Genomic DNA, 17,025 nt, shown 5'->3' with positions numbered 1-17,025 from the left:
CTCAGACTGACTTCTCTCTAATGTATACAAATAAACAATTTCAAAGTACAAATACATAATTATCCTGAGAATATTCATACATTTCTAGCAAAACAGTTGAAGTTACTAACAGAATACTATATATATATACATATATATATATCTTAGATATCTATTGACCCATATTTGAATTCCTAGGCCCAAATTCAAAGTAGGAGGAGGGTTACCCACACCTACCACAAGCAATGCCCCATCACCAGCGGAGCGTCCTACAGTCTAACTCAATTCAGACACATCTACCTGGAGATGGCGTCAGATTCTACAGGTTAAGGGTTCAGTCCTACAAGACTGCTTCTCCCCACTTCAGGAACCAATTGCAAGCCCAGGATATCACCTGTGCTTCTGACAAACTGGCTATAGACTAGAAGTTCCAATGACCCCCTCCTTGGATTTCAGATGCCCTTTGCAAGTTCAGGTTGTTACCTGTACTTCTGACCCACTGGCTATAAATCAGAGGTTCCCACGACCCCCTCCTCAGGTTCAATTAATTTGCTAGAGCAACTCACAGAAATTAGAGAAACTTTTCATTTACTAGAACACCAGTTTATTATAAAAAGGTGTAACTCAGAAACAGCCAGATGGAAGAGATGCATAAGGCAAGGTATGGGGGATAGGCACAGGGCTTCCATGCCCTCTTCCAGGTGCACCACTCTCCCTGCACCTCCACGTGTTCACCAGCCCGGAAGCTCTCTGAACCCTGTCTTTTTGGGGTTTTATGTGGGTATGATTGATTAAATCATTGGTCACTGGCAACTGATTTAACCTTCAGCCCCTCTCCCTCCCCAGAGGTCAGGGGCTGGGGCTGAAAATTCTAACCCTCTAACAACAGGATTGGTTCCCTGGCAACCAGCCCCCAACAGTAGGTACAGTCACAAAGACGCCTCATTAACACAATAAAAGACACCTTTGCTTCTCTCAAAACTTAGGAAATTCCAAGGGGTTTTTAGGAGTTCTGTGCCAGAAACTCTGATGGGGACCAAATATATATTTCTTACTATAAATGATAATATCACAACCCAACATTATCATTCATTTTTAAAACATGCTGCAAATCTCTGTAAATGTCTTTATGATTTCAGATATATAAAAAACACTAAAGAGAAAGCAGGTAGATGACTGTGACGTTAATTCAGAAAACAATGACCACTAAGCAATTCACTAAAATATCTGCACAATTATAACTTATCTTCAGAGCAACCTTACGGTGAATGTTCCGTTCTTTTGCGTGAAAGAGGAAGTTTTCCTAGCCCACACCCCTTAGATACTTACTATTTGCTGCTCATCGTCTCATGTATCTGGTCTCTCCTTTACCGTAAGTATTGGGTCCTTCAAAATAGAAAGAACCAAGGGAGATGTGAATGTTTTTAATATTATACTTGTGTATTATTTTTTAAGATGTTTTAAAACACGTAAAAATCTATAGGTGTGAATATTATTCATAAACAATTTTCCCACTTCACAAACTCAATGCATTATGTTATGACAACATATTGTTCACTCTAATTTTTCTCATTATTTTATTGTATAACATGGATAAATAATGACTAGCAACTATGATAATGACTCATCGAGGGAAGCTCCTTATGTCAGGTAGCAGAAGTGAGGAGACAAACATTTCTTTACGATGCTAAAAAAAAGCTAGTTGAAAAGTGAAAAATCACATGAATTTAGAACTCACTTTTTTTTTTTTGCGGTACGCGGGCCTCTCACTGTTGTGGCCTCTCCGGTCACGGAGCACAGGCTCCAGACGCGCAGGCTCAGCGGCCATGGCTCACGGGCCCAGCCGCTCTGCGGCATGTGGGATGTTCCCGGACCGGGGCACGTACCCGTGTCCCCTGCATCGGCAGGCGGACTCTCAACCACTGCGCCACCAGGGAAGCCCTAGAACCCACTTTTGACCTATGTGGTCAGCTATTTTGAATATTTTCATAAGTGAGTTTATTGTTTTGGCATAATATAGAATAATAGAGAATTTTAGTGAACTACAATAAAACTACTATTAACCAAAATGTTCATCTATTGGAGTATTCTGGCTATTCAATTTTTCTTAGGAAAAGAATCTTAACTCCAAAAAACCTTTCATTGAAGACTATTTCCAATATGTTTGCCCACTTTGCTGCATTTGCCATATCATATAGGCAACAGATTGGGATATTTTTTGATGATTGAAGGACTTATGGTTTTTCCGTCTCAATATTTTCAATGCCTGCACTATTTGCAGGCCTGTAGGTAGAGATGGTATAAGAGGCTGAACTGAGTGTATTCAGATCCTCAGACCTCTCTAGATGTACTTTCGTTTGTTTGTCTAATTTGAAAAAAATATACTTGCATCTAGCTTGTAGGTTTATTATAAAGTTTAATTTAGACAAGTATACAAAAATCTATATGAAAGTCTATTAAAATGTAAGGTATGTGTTCATTCATTAACAATTATTGGATACTTCAGTGTGCCAGATATTATGCTCGTTATTTGTGTAGAAGTATGAGCATGTGTGTATAGATTTTTAAAATATTTGCCTTTTAGGCAGAAATACAATATAGCCAGAATAGCATAATTATAATAAGGAACTGAAGTTTATTTGATCATGGTTAATTAAGGTTTTACTGTACTTTTAGATGTTAGTAATGTTAGTTCTTTATCTTTAGATAAAGAAATAAAAAAGAAATACTGTATGATATCACTTATATGTTGAATCTAAAAAATAAAACAAACTAGTGAATATAAGAAAAAAGCAGACAGATATAGAGAACAAACTAGTGGTTATCAGTGGGGAGAGGGGAGAAGGGCAGTATAGGGGTTGGGGAGTGGGAGGTACAAACTATTGGGTGTAAGACAGGCTCAAGGATGTATTATACAACATGGGGAATAGAGCCAATATTTTGTAATAACTGTGAATAGAAAGCAACCTTTAGAAACTGTATAAATCTTTTAAAAAGTTGTTTATCTTTAGCTCTTGAGCCGTCTTTGAAGTCTTTCCTGCTGAAGTGTACCATCACAATTTGCGACTTCTTCAGATTTTGTCTCAGCATCCTTAGATTCATGCAAATTACAAATACACATGCACACATATGTGCACACAGGGATATACACTCTGTCTATATATTATTACAAGTAATTTAAATTACTATCTAATGTGAGATACTGTATCAGAGATGTGGCCTGCGTATCTACAATAATATATGTTTACTAGATCATTCAATCTCTAATCTATAAATTAACTTTGTCAACTAACAATATGCAATTATTATACCATCTGAGATCAGCTACTTTTACTTTGCCTATGAGAAGGAAGAGGCCATGAAGATTTTAATCAGTGAATGAATGAATGATTAAATGTAGCCTGAGTTCATTTGCCTCAGTTTCCTGAATTAGGTCTACTTACTTGGTAGAGAATAAAGCAATAGTGGGTCATTTTTATGTTCACTAGGAAATAGGAGGGTTTGGGTATTTTGTACTTGCAGTAGATGGCAAAATGATCACAGATTCTTCACATCCCTGCCACCACTCCCCTCCTCGACAGTGAGACTTTGCAGCTCCTCTCATCAAGAGCTGGAGCCTATGACTTGAATCCATTAGATTTAAGATCTGAGTTCGGTCATATGACTTAATTTGATTAATAGGACATTACCAGACATGACACAAGCCAAGGCTTGGAAACTGCTGTTCCCAATGCTCTTGGGAACACTGCAATTATCACCATGTGAAAGAACCTGGGCTAGGCTTCTTGATAATGAACACCACATGGTTGAGTTTAACTACAAATACATTAGGAAATGTAATTTACACAACAGAGAAAAAAGTCCCAGGTGTACCAAGCCGAAATTAACTACCCACACAATCATGAGTAAACAAATGAGTTGTTTCTTTAAACTATTAAGTGTTAGGTTGTTTGGTCAAACCAAAGTGAATTAATAAAAGTCTATATGCTTATGTCAATACTTCTTGGTACTTTAATGGGCATATGAATTACCTGAGGATCTCATTACAGGCAAATTCTGATTCAGTAGGTCTGGATTGGGGCCCAAGATTCTGCATTTTTAATGAGTTTCAGAAGATGACTGGTCCACTGAACACATTTTCATTAACAAGGGCCTCTGTGATAGGAGAAATAAAACTGTTAATAGAAACACGAGCTGCTCTTGTCAATGATGTCCATGACTCTGATCAATGAAATAAACTCTTTAAATTTAAATAAATTTACATTATCTTCTCACCTAATAAAACAGATAACAACACCCACCTTGAACACAACACACACACACAAACACATGCACCACCACCCCCACCACACACACACTCACTTCATTGCCAGAATGCAGTGAACATACACAGAACCATCAGAGTAGGTTAGAAAACCATAGAACCATGCAAATAAAATAAGTAATTATTAACTGACAGCAGAAATATTTCAGGAAATAAGTTTGCTTTGCAATAAATTTTATTTAAAGACTTGTTTAAATATCTAAACTTGAAGCAATTAGAATCCCTGCTCTCATTGAGCTTACAAAACAGTGCTTGGTTTAGGGGTACACATAGTCACATTTTCACTCACTCATTTATCCTAAATGAATAAGTTGCTGTATTTAGGAAGTTCTAAATAAAATATCCTTGCAAGTATTATCATGGAAAGAAATGAAGACTGAGTAGATCTCAGCTAATTACCACCATCAGTATTGTACAACTCAAAGCAGTGTAAGATAAATCCTAACAGATATTCCTATCTGGTTTTGCTACACACTACAGAAGAATAGTATTTAATAAATTAATAGTATTTAATAAATTAGCATATAATAGTATTTAGTATTTAATAGTATTTAATAAATTAATTAAACTATTTAATAGTTTTAAATTTTATACTTTTGAAAGGTGCTTTAAATAAACTTGAGATAAAAAGGATTAGACAAAAGTTAATGCTGACACAAATTCAGCCCTTTCTGTGCTAAGTAAAAGTTGAATTGGATGATGCTTAAGATCACTCCAATCTCACAAGGTGAGATTTCATGAATTTTCTGAAGAGGAAGTTGCTTAACTACAACAATATGTGATGTATAATTATTGCTAGTGGTGTTCATTAAGAAGAGCTTTTCAAATTCAACAAATAAGAAGATAGTTATTGAATTACATTGAAGAATATCTTATTGTGATTTTACTTCACAAGCTCTTATTTATTCATAAAATAAAGGAATACTTATTAAGAATGATTTTTAAGATAGTTTAAAAGTATATGATGATTTACTTCTCTACAATTAGACATGCATGCATGCTGCTTATATGAAGATTTTAACCCTACATCCCTACCACCACTACCATCACATACATATACACACACAAACACATTCAGATAATAATGAAGAAATTTTAGTGACTGCAAAATTTCTTATCAGCTTTTTTGAGATCTAATTTACATACTATACAATATACCCATTAAGCTGTAGAGTTCAGTTGTTTTATATATTACATTAATATTTTAATTATGGAAGAATGTAACAAAATTTGCCATTTTAACCATTGTAAGTGTACAAATAAGTAGCATTAATTACATTCACAATGTTGTGCTACCATCACCACTATTTCAAAAATTTTTCAGCACCCCAAACAGAAACCATATAACAATTAAACAATAACTCCCTATTCCACCCTGCCTCCAGCCCCCAGTATTTGAGATACTGCATATAAGTAGGTTCATAAAATACTTGTCTTTTTGTGTCTAGCTAATTTTAATTAGCATAATGTTTTCAAAATTTATCAATGTTGTGGCATGTATCAAAATTTCATTCCTTTTTATGGCTAAATAATATCCCATTGCATGTATGTAGCCATATTTTTACCCATTCGTCTGTTGATGGACACAGGTTGTTTACAACTTTTTGCTATTGTCAATAACGCTGCATCACTGGTATACAAGTATCTCTTTGAGACCGTGCTTTCACTACTTTTGGGTATATACCTTGGAGTATTACAGAGTCATATGGTAATTCTATGAACAGCTATTTGAGGAACTTCCAAATTGCTTTCTATAGCTGCTGTACCATTTTATATTCCTACTAGAAATATACAAGGGTTTCAGTTTCTCCCCATCTTCACCAACACTTGTTATTTTTTGTGGTAAAAAAAACCTCATTTAAGCAGAAATTAACACAACATTTTAAATCAACTATACTTCAACAAAAAAATGGAAAAAAATTAATAAAATTTTAAGTGCATAGTACAATATTGTTAACTATATGTGCATTGGTTTACTGCATATCTCTGGAACATCTTAATCTTGTGTGACTGAAAGTCTACAGCCATTAAGCGGAAACTCCCAATATGTTCCCTGCCCTAGTCCCTGACAACTGCCATTCTCCCTTCTACTTCTTTGAGTCTGAATAATTTACATACCTCATTTAATTGTAATCATGTCATACTCATCCTTCTATTACTGGCTTATTTCACTTAATATAATGTCCTCAAGGTTCATCCATGTTGTAGCATACAGTAGAATTTCCTTTTTTTAACCTTGAAATATGTATATATTTCTATAAAATAGAAAGATGTGGAACTATATCTCCTTTGGGAACTCCCATGATGTGTATGCTGTGCATCCATTTAGCATGTATGTTGTTGTTCCACAGGTTCTATTTATTGTTGTTCATTCACTTTACTTGCTTCATTTTACAGTACTTTATTTATTTTACTTAAGTTCTGTTTACTTCAGTCTTTATTCTTTCTGCTCCACAAACTCAATAATTCCAATTATCCTGTCTTCAATTTTGCTGGGTTTTTCTTCTGCCTGCTCAAATCTGTTGTTGAATTCCTCCATTGAATTTTTAATTTCAGTTATTGTACTTTTCATCTCCAGAATTTCAGTTTGATCCCTTTTTATAAATTCTCTTTATTGATATTTTAATTTTGTTCATACATCAATTTGCTTTAGTTTTTTGGGGTTATGTTTTTCTTTAGGTCTTTGAGCATATTTAAGACAGTTGTTTTAAAATGTTTTTATGGTAAGTGTGACGTCTGATCTTCCTTAGGGATGATTTTTATCAATTTATTTTGCTACTTTTAATGGGCCATACTTTTCTGTTCTTTGTATGCCTTGTGATTTCTTTGTCAAAAACTAAACATTTAAATATTATAATGTTTTAACTGTGGAAATCATATTCTCTCCATTCTGCAGGGTTTGTTTTTGTTGCTGTTGTTGTTGCAGGCTGAAGTAGTCATTTGTTTAGCTACTTTTCCAAACTCTTTTGCAAAGCCTGTATTCCTTTTCATGTGTGATAACTGAAGTCTCTATTCTTTTTGCTCAAGTTCAACTAATGCTTTGACAGAAATTTCCTTGAATCCCAAGATCTAAAAAAAAAAAAGGAAAGAAAAGAAACAAAAATAAAAGACAAGCACCTTTCCTAGTGTTTGCAGATTTCTCTTGCTGGGTGATGCCTTCAACACTTAGCCAGTCTTTCATCACGTGTAGGAATTACTCTGAAGTGAAAGCTGAGGGTCTATTCTGCTATTTTTTGAGTATGCATTTTGCCCTTGACAAGTACGTGGCTTTTGAAATTCTTTCGTATACACAACTGGTTTTGATTTTCCTAGTTTCCCAAAGAATCTCTACAAGCTTTTACTCTGAGCCCCTTGTATGTCTATTATACCTTTTGACCAGTTATCTTTTGTCTCAGACATCTTTAATTTGTGAGTTCACCTTGCAGCATTTTTCAGCAATGTCTGCCACTTTTCTAGCCTGTGTTCCAAATTAGGTGAAATAGAGATGAGTGCCCCACATCATTCCTTCAGGAAGCCCTTGGACCTGTTAGAATAGACATACGCAATAATTTGCAAATCATATCTGATCTGCTTCTTCTAGAACTAGGGACAAGGGTCCCATAGTGGGACACAGGCTGGCACTGCTTTAAAACTTCCACGGCTTTAAAACTGCTGGCACACAAGGTTGGGGTGAGGCCAGGGAAGTAAAAATGCCACAAAACTTTCTTACCATTTTCAAATTGCCTTTTTAAAAACTTCAGTGTTTTCTTGGCAGCTATAAACCTTTGACTATTTTCCAGAGTATTGAAAATGTTGGTTCTGACAGTTCCTGCTATGTATTGATGTTTCTGTGAGGGAGTAAGAGCATGGAACTTCCTATTCTGCCATTTTGCTGATGTCATTTTCCTGCATGATTTTAGTTTGGACTTCAAGTATCCATGTTCAAATAAGCCATATCAAGCTAAAGCTAAGGTGTTTCTACTAGATGTCAAAATACAGAAATAGCAAAATTAAAACCACCAAGTCAGTAAGTAGTATTTAATAAGAGTTTATTGTGCATATAAGAACAGTTCGTAAACTGAGAGCTTTCAAAATTAAAGACTGATGAAGCTCAGGGGCATGAAGTTACAGGATGGCTTAAAAATTGAAAATAAGGAAGCTGTTAACCTTTACAATGATTGGTTACTACAACAGGTATTTCTGGATGGCAGGGTATTGGTTAAAAGTGATTATCTCCTACCAGTTTTAGGAAGATGACTTAACTTTCTTTTATGATTGTCTGAGGCATTTGCAAGAAATAACCTAAGTTTTGCTTATGTTCATGAAATAAGCTAGGTTTAATTTTGTTTATGTGGCTTAAATGGTTTTGTCTGCTCAGGGAACTCTCAAGTCTGGTCTCCATTTTGTATTTAATTTTAACACAGACTAGAGAATAAATAAATATTCTACTTCTGTTTCAGGCATGTGTTTATCAGTATGCATTTTTGTGGGTACAATTTTATTCTATTTATTTTGTTACTTTATTAACTAGCTTGCTTAAATTAGAAATTTGAAAATGATATATATTTCTTGTTTCTATCAACTTTGATTTCTGATAATTTGACTCACAATGAGTGCTGTGAAATTTATCAACTACAAACAAATATTTTACGCAGGAGCATTTCTGAGAAAAAAGGCACTTTATCTAAATTAAAAATAAAACCATTCGAGGACTTCCCTGGTGGCACAGTGGTTAAGAATCCACCTGCTAATGCAGGGGAAATGGGTTCGAGCCCTGGTCTGGGAATATCCCACATGCCGCGGAGCAACTAAGCCGGTGCACCACAACTACTGAGCCTGCGCTCTAGAGCCCTCGAGCCACAGCTACTGAGCCCACATGCTGCAACTACTGAAGCCCGCTTGCCTAGAGCCTGTGCTCCACAACAACAGAAGCCAGTGCAATGAGAAGCCTGCGCACAGCAACAAAGAGTAGCCCCTGCTTGCCACAACTAGAGAAAGGCTGTGTGCAGCAACAAAGACCCAACCCAGCCAAAAATAAATAAATAAAAGAAATATTAAAAAAAACCCAAACATTCGAGTGCCTAGTATGGGTCAGGCACTATCCGAAATGTTTCACAGACTATATCACATTGTCACATATCTTCATAACAACTTTACAATTTTACAGAAATTTGTAATCAAAGAAGTTATGCAACTTTCCCAAAGTGACACAGCTGGTAAATTAGAAAACCACATTTAAACCAGGTTTTCTAACTTCAGTTCTAATTTTCATTCTACACTTCCACAGCTGACTGTTATTTTCTTAGCTGTTTTTAAAATAGGATTTAATATGACATTATGAAAACATGTAGAGAAATGTAAAAATAAGAACGTCAATTTAGGAAGAGTCTAATCTTTTAAAATGAAAATATATGCAGTGGCGGATGGGGGGAGAGGAGAAAAGAGTGGTATCTTGTTTTCAGTATTGTCCGTTGTCATTTATACAGAACTCATGGACTATATCTTGTTAATCACACTCACTTTTTGTTACTTTCCTATGGATATTTCTGTCAATATTTACAAGATCACTTAAAAGAACAATAGTAAAAAGAATGAGCCTAAGGATTCAAGATTGTATAACTATGTAATACAAATATATCCAATTTATCTGTCGCGAGCTCTTTAAACTGACAAACCGCTATTATTTAACTGCTTTTTGCCACCAACAAAATCATAGTAGTTTCTGTCCCTACTACTGTAAAGACCATTTACTCATATTTTGTCAACTAGGCTAGACTTAAATGACAGCAAGGAAGAAAAATGCACATGCACATCAGGAAAAGAATGATATGATAATAGCAAATGAATACACATTTGCCAACGTTCCTGTCATTTTTGCCCCCTTGAACTTTACTAATCTATCATGGCACTCTTCCGTGTTGAGCTTAGACTTCACGTCAGAATCTTTCAACACAGATCTGCAGACAGCCATGATTCATCACTAAGGTTGGCACATGAGTTCAAGCTTCTTGGTTCTCTCTGGTATAGGATATCATTTATAGTTCTGTAATACGAATACCTATTGCTTTACAGACCAACATAGTTCAGTGTAAAATTCATTCTATTTCCACTTGAAATTTTGTCACAAAACTGGAACTCATTATACAGAAGGAAGAAAAAGAAACGAACCAAAATGCAAAAAAAAAACTTGTGCTAAAAGTTGTTAACAACTTTGGGGACAACTGTATAGGCCTTGCAGTTTATTGGTGTTGTCTGGTAATCTGCTGCCAACAGACTAGGACCCATGCTTCCTTTCCTTCCACTTCAATATTTTTCAGGACTTCATACTAACTCCGTTTGCTCAGTGTCCAACATGAAATTCCTCACCTTATTGAAACAGAGCCACTATATTCTTTTTGCATTTATAATTCCAAAAAATCACTACTGAGTTGGAATTATATTAACAGGGGTGAGTTATTGTTAGCTTTTAGAAGAATATACATGTTTAGAAGGCTAGCATAGCTTTATTTTTGTATCAGAGTTCTAAGTACTAACAACTAAAGATTAATATATTTGACCCTATCATCAACATGAAATGCTGTTTTTAGTCAGCAAAAAACAAACAATCTGACCGCCCCCATTTCTCTTTGCTCCAATCCACCATGGTGCTTTCCAAAGCAGGATTGCACTACTACCTCTGTACTGTGCTAGGGGCTCGAGATGTCATTCAGAGACAAGGCATTACGCTACATCAGTGTGATCATCACCAGTACTAAAATACTGTCAAGGATACTTTGAAGCACAACTAAAAGTAATGTAACTCCAGGCCAATGAACAAGAAACAAAAAATCAGATGAGGCGATGAATATAAGCTCAGAGAATAAAGTCACGTCTACATGATGGTAATACCACTTACCACTCCTGTGGTAGTAAATATTCTACTTTATTTCTTAATAATGATATTAAGAAATGTCTTAATATCATTAATGATATTAATATCTTAATGATATCTCTTAATAATAATGTGGATGCTTGTTCACTCTGGTTATATTTACCTAAGTGTATGTACCCCTTCTCTGCTCAAGTCAGAGCCCAGTAAGAAACCCATGAAGCTAAAACATTCGATTATCCAATCCCCTTCTTACTCCCAACATCAGTCAAATAAGCTGACTTTACATTCCTTTTAAATTCGGTGACAGTTTTGCAGTAGCAGTCCCCAGGGCTCATGACCAATAGTCTGGCTAGGCTTTAGCCTCTCAAGGGATCCTGGAAGTAACACACAATAATATGCTAAGCTGTCTTCTCACTATTTGGCACATTTGTATCTGGCTGACAAGGCTGTTTGCACTGTATTCTGCCCTCATCCTCCAAAGTGCTCTCCACTGGCCACACATTGGCAGGGCTTTGACAGCTCTGAGCCAGAAGGCACAGGTCCCGAATAACCTTTCATAGACAACAGCATCTAGGTCACTGGTTGCCCTTCCATGCTGATGATTTTTCACTCGGGTAGCTAAAGACCTGTTCAAAAGGTTAAGACTTAGCCAGGCTGCTATTGGAATTCTTCGTCCTGCTCACTCTTAATCCCTTGTGCCTTTCTATCACATTTTAGAGGAAGATATTGAGATTCAGCTCTAGTGCAAAGCAATAGGAGAAGTGTCTACAGTATCTAAGAGAGTCAAAGAACTACTAATGATCCACTGTGTACCTTTGAGTAGTTTATGGCTCAATGATAGGAAATGCTGAGGCTTTTGGACTGCACATAGGCTTTCTGCTCCTTAGGCAACTGTGGTTGGTTTGATTCCTATTTTTTGTTTCTTTTTAATAACACATATTTGGTTGTTTTTCTTTCTTTAGAAAAGAACAAGCTTTTTTATTTAACGGCCTATAATTTGACCACCAAATAATCTTATGGAATAAAAAATAATAGTAATGCATATGCCTATTTAGAAAATTTTAAATTTGAGCATAATAGCACAATGAAAAATAGAAGGTTTGTTTCCCTCTTAACGATAAATCTATATATGTACATGTACATATGTATATATATACATATATCTATGTTTATATTTATACAAAAAGGATCACTGATAGCTCTGTTTGTTTTCATTGTTTTTATTAAATGTTGAATGGAATTTAAGGTGAATAAAAGTCATGCATGCACTTAGCACCCATATTCCTACCATTCAGTTTAAAGGAAACAACAAAAACCTGCATTAATATTGATGCTGCCTGTGTCATTGAAGCAACCCATGCCCTTTCTTGCCCTCTCAGAGAGATTCAGAATCCTAAATTTTGTATGTACTGTCACCCTACTTTTCTTTACAGATTTTTCACATTTTTCCTTAAACAATTCTTTGGTTTTGTTTTGTTTTTGAAATTTATATAAAGGAATGATGCTGTAGGAATTTTCTATGACTTAAACATTATTTCTGTTTTGCTTAACATTATGTTAGTGAGATAATTCATGTTAATGTGGAGCTGCAGTCTATTATATTAATATACCACAACTTATTTAAACCTTTTCTGTTGACAGGCATTTGATCTGTTTCTGGTTTATTTTTTCTGCCCACAGAAACAATGCTCATACAAATGTTCTTATACGGATCTCCTGGTGGACAGGGGTAAGACATTTTCTAGGGTATATGCCTAGGATTAGAATTGCTGAATCCAATGCTATACACATATTCAAAATTATTGTGTAATATTATTTTCCAACGATCTGTACCAATTTATACTCCAATCAGTAGTGTATAAATGTATAGATTTATTCCACATCCTCAGCAACCACCTTGATAATGTTAGGTCTGACATTTTTGCCACCTTGACGGATATGAAATGACACCTTCTTCTGGTTTGAATTTGCATTTCCCACTTCCTATTGAGCTAGAACATCTTTTAGGATGTGTATTTGCCATTCAGTTCTCCTCTCTTGGGAAGTGCCTGCTCAAGTCTCTTGTCCATTTTTTCATAAGGTTGTTTGTCCTTTTCATATCAATTTATGGGTGCTCTTAATATATATTAGATACATTCCCCTTTTTGGTGATACACGTTACAAACATCACCCTTCTCTCAGTTTTGATTTTGTCTTTTCATTCTCTTATTGGTGACTTTTTATGAACGTGACTTTTTATGAAATTTTAATTTAAGTTTGATTCAAACATATTTTCCTTTAGGTTCGTGGTTCTTGTGTTCTTCCTAAAAATATCTTTGCCTAATGAAGGTTCTGCAGATGTTTGTATGTATCATCTTCTAAGAGACTTATTTTTTGCCTTTCATTTTTTGCCTTTCATCATTTTATCTACATACTACCTGGGATTATTGTGCATGGTGTAGGTAGGGACCAACTTTTATTTCCTTTTCATATTAATGTGCAGTTGAGCCAGAATTATTTATTAAAGATGCTGTCTTCCTCATTGATCTATAGTGATGCCTCTACCTATCAGTCTATCTCTATTTTTCTATATAAACTATTTCTGACATCTACTTGTCTATCCTTGCATCAAATCCATACCACCTTAACTGCTTCTTAATAATATGTCTGCATACTTAGTAAAATAAGTCCTTTGACTAAACTTTTCTTCCAGAATGTTTTGGCTATTTTGGGTTCTTGTCATTTCCACATAAATTTTTGTATCAGCCTGTCAACTTTTTCTTGTTTCCTGTGAGGAGTTTTTATATGATATGAATACAAGTTCTTTGCCAGTTAAATGTCTTTTCAGTATATTCTCCAGTTTAAGGCATGTCTTTCTCTCTCTTTGTGGTGTATTTTAATGAATAGAAGTTGTTCATTTTAATATGATAAAATCATATTTAAATGATTTAATTTTTAAGTTTTACAACTTTTGTATCTTCTATGTTTTCTCTTACCTGAGTCAATGGGGTTATTCTTCTATATGTTTTCTAAAAGCTTATAGTATTGCTTTTTCACATTTAAATCTTTTATCTACCTAAAATCAATTTTTAAAATGCATAGTTTGAAACACAGGTCCAAATTCATTTTTTAGAAACATACGGTCAAGCAATTGTCATAACAACATTATTGAAAAGTCTATCTAATCTTGCCAGCTCATTATACATCAAATATCCATTTACATATGGTTCTATTCCTGGATTTCCCATTCTGTTCGGTTCATCAGTTTGTCTAAGTTCAGCACTGACTTAATAAACTGACTTGATATAGTTTTAAATTAATGTTTGATACCTGGCTAGGCAAATCTTCCTACCATGTTTTTGTTCTTTATGCATTCTGGATATTTTTGGACATCTGTACTTGAATATAAATCTTAAAATCAGATTGTTAAGTTGCACCAAAATAACCTGGTGATATTTTTTATTGGAATTGCTTTGAATCTAGAAGTTTTCAACATTTAGATTCTGTGTCCTGAAATAATTGACTCTGCACTCTAGGAACTAATATGTAAGAAGCATCATCAAGGCAGTGATTCTGATATTTTGTTCACTATTTTATTCCATGTGCCTAAAATAGGGCTTAGTGCATAGCAAGGACTCAATAACATTTGAGTTGAATATTGAAGGAAAGAATAAATCTATGGATCATTTTGAGGAGATTTTTTATCGTAAAGTTTTTCAGTCTTCTGATCCATAAACATGTTATATCTCACCTGTATCAGTCGGCCCACGCTGCTGTAACAAAATGCCACAGGCTGGGTTGCTTATTTTCTCACAGTTCTGGAGGCTGGAAGTCTAAGATCAAGGTGCCATCGGGATTGCTTTTTGATGAGGCCTCTCTTCCTGGCTTGCAGGCAGCCAGCTTTTTGCTGTGTCTTCACATGGCCTTTCCTCTGTGTGGATGCATGGAGAAAGAGAGAAATAAGAGAGAAAGATAGATCTTTGGGATCTCTTCTTCTTCTTACAAGGACACCAGTCCTATGGTATCAGGGCCTCACCCTTATGACCTCATTTAACTTTAATTATCTCTTTAATTTCCCTATCTTTAAATACAGTTACATTGGGGGTTAGGGATTCAACATAGGAATTTGGAGAGGGGACATAACTCATTCCATAATATCGTAATTTATTTAAATATTCTTTAGTCACTTTCAATAAAGTTTTATAATTTCTTCATAAAGGTAGATTTTCTAATAAGTATAATTTATATTTTGGTGTACTTGTAAATATCTTTTTAAAATTACATTTTTTCTTGCTAGTTTTTGGTATATAGAAACCCAATTTGATTTCATATAGAGATTTTTATATCTAGCCACTTTGCTGAACTTTGTACTTAATTCTATGATTTATCTATAAATTACTATGAGTAGTCTATCTACAGATCATATTATCCTTTCCAGTCCCTATAACTTTAATTTATTTTCTTGACTTACATTACTGACTAGGATCTCCAGTGCAATGTTAAAAAAAAAAGGTGATAATGAGCATCCTTCTCTAGACACTGAAGCCAGTAAACTGTAGGATATATTCAGTGCACAATAACTGTTAACATAGACTTAAACAAGTAAATTATGTTTTTACTACTTCAACTTTAAGTATTATGTTTGTTCTTCATTTTGTAGATATTTTACTTGTTAACAAATTATTCTGTTTTCTAAGTTTTTTTTGTCATACAAGGATGTTGAATTTTAACAAATGATTTTTATCTAGAGAGTCTGTTGATTTTTCTTACAAATATGCTAATGTAATGAATTATATTAATTTCACAGTTATTACAACCTCTCTAAATTATCACTGATCTAGTTTACCATTATGGTGGCCTTGTTTTTATTATCAACATCAGTATAGGCTTATCTACTCTTCTTTGACAGCTTATAATTTAAATTTCCCGTTATCTTTTGAGAACTAAGCCATGCCATTGTCCAGGTTATACCATAATCAGGCCAACTTTCAGCTTCCCTTCGCTTTGTTCACAACTTGTTTCTGGTCATTATCTCTCTAATTCTTACCCTATGAGAAAATAAGTTTTTCATTAAGTCTCTACATACAGGTTTTTTCAATATATAGCAACTTTATTTTTTCCTCAGAAGAGAGAAAAATCCAGAGATGGCCAACAGTACTTTCTCCTCACATTAAGAGTTTAGAGAAAACAGTTCTGTTTTCAAAATGACTTCTAGGTCAAAGGTCCCAAGGGGAGAGAGTTTTGTTAAGGGTAGAAATACAGGTGACACAAATTAATTGGAATCAAGGAATATATTGAAGTAGCATTGTGGAGAATTCCCTTTTTTTTCTGTTGTTAGCTAAATGCATTAGAACAACAAAAAATGATGACTTTCATTGATAAGACTAAGATGAAGTAAAAATGCTTTCATTTCCTTTTTCACCCTGAAGGTTGATTTTTATCAGGGCACTTAAATGCATTTAGAAATGATGTCTATTTTCAGGGGTGAACTTTTAATTCATGTTTTTCATTTCTCTTTTTTACTTTTCAATTTTATACGTGTATATTATATATATATACATACATATATATAATTAACACTGTCACCTACCAGTTGTCTATTATTTTTAATATCAAATTAAATAATTTTATTTAATTAAAAAACTAAAGTTTTATTTTTAATATAACATAGATGTGTTAGTGTTTATGCAGTTTATATAACTATTAAAAATGTGTGCCTTCTAACGGAATGTGTTAATATATCCTATTTACACATTATTTTTCCATTCAATTAAATTTAAGGATTCAGAGATCTTTTAATTTTAAATATACTGTTTGTCATAGATTTTAACTGATGTCTGACCCAACATTATTTATTATTATTTATTTATTATTTTTCTACCAGCATAATTTA

General features: G+C 34.3%; 1 long non-coding RNA gene across 3 annotated transcripts in view; it reads right to left on the bottom strand.

The window, feature by feature from the left end:
- LOC307181032 overlaps positions 1-17,025 on the bottom strand; it is a 387,448-nt gene that overhangs the window by 89,937 nt on the left and 280,486 nt on the right. For all 3 annotated transcript variants that reach the window (XR_013825844.1, XR_013825845.1, XR_013825846.1), the window contains 3 exons: positions 14,884-15,063; positions 4,011-4,134; positions 1,309-1,365 (listed from right to left, as the gene is read on the bottom strand). This is a non-coding gene — a long non-coding RNA (uncharacterized lncRNA). The remainder of the gene's footprint in view (positions 1-1,308; positions 1,366-4,010; positions 4,135-14,883; positions 15,064-17,025) is intronic.

This window comes from Stenella coeruleoalba (assembly GCF_951394435.1).
Source record: "Stenella coeruleoalba genome assembly, chromosome: X".
NCBI classification, from domain to species: domain Eukaryota; kingdom Metazoa; phylum Chordata; class Mammalia; order Artiodactyla; family Delphinidae; genus Stenella; species Stenella coeruleoalba.
The sequence above is the reverse complement of the archived record's forward strand: the minus strand, read 5'-3'. Positions and strand labels throughout refer to the sequence as shown.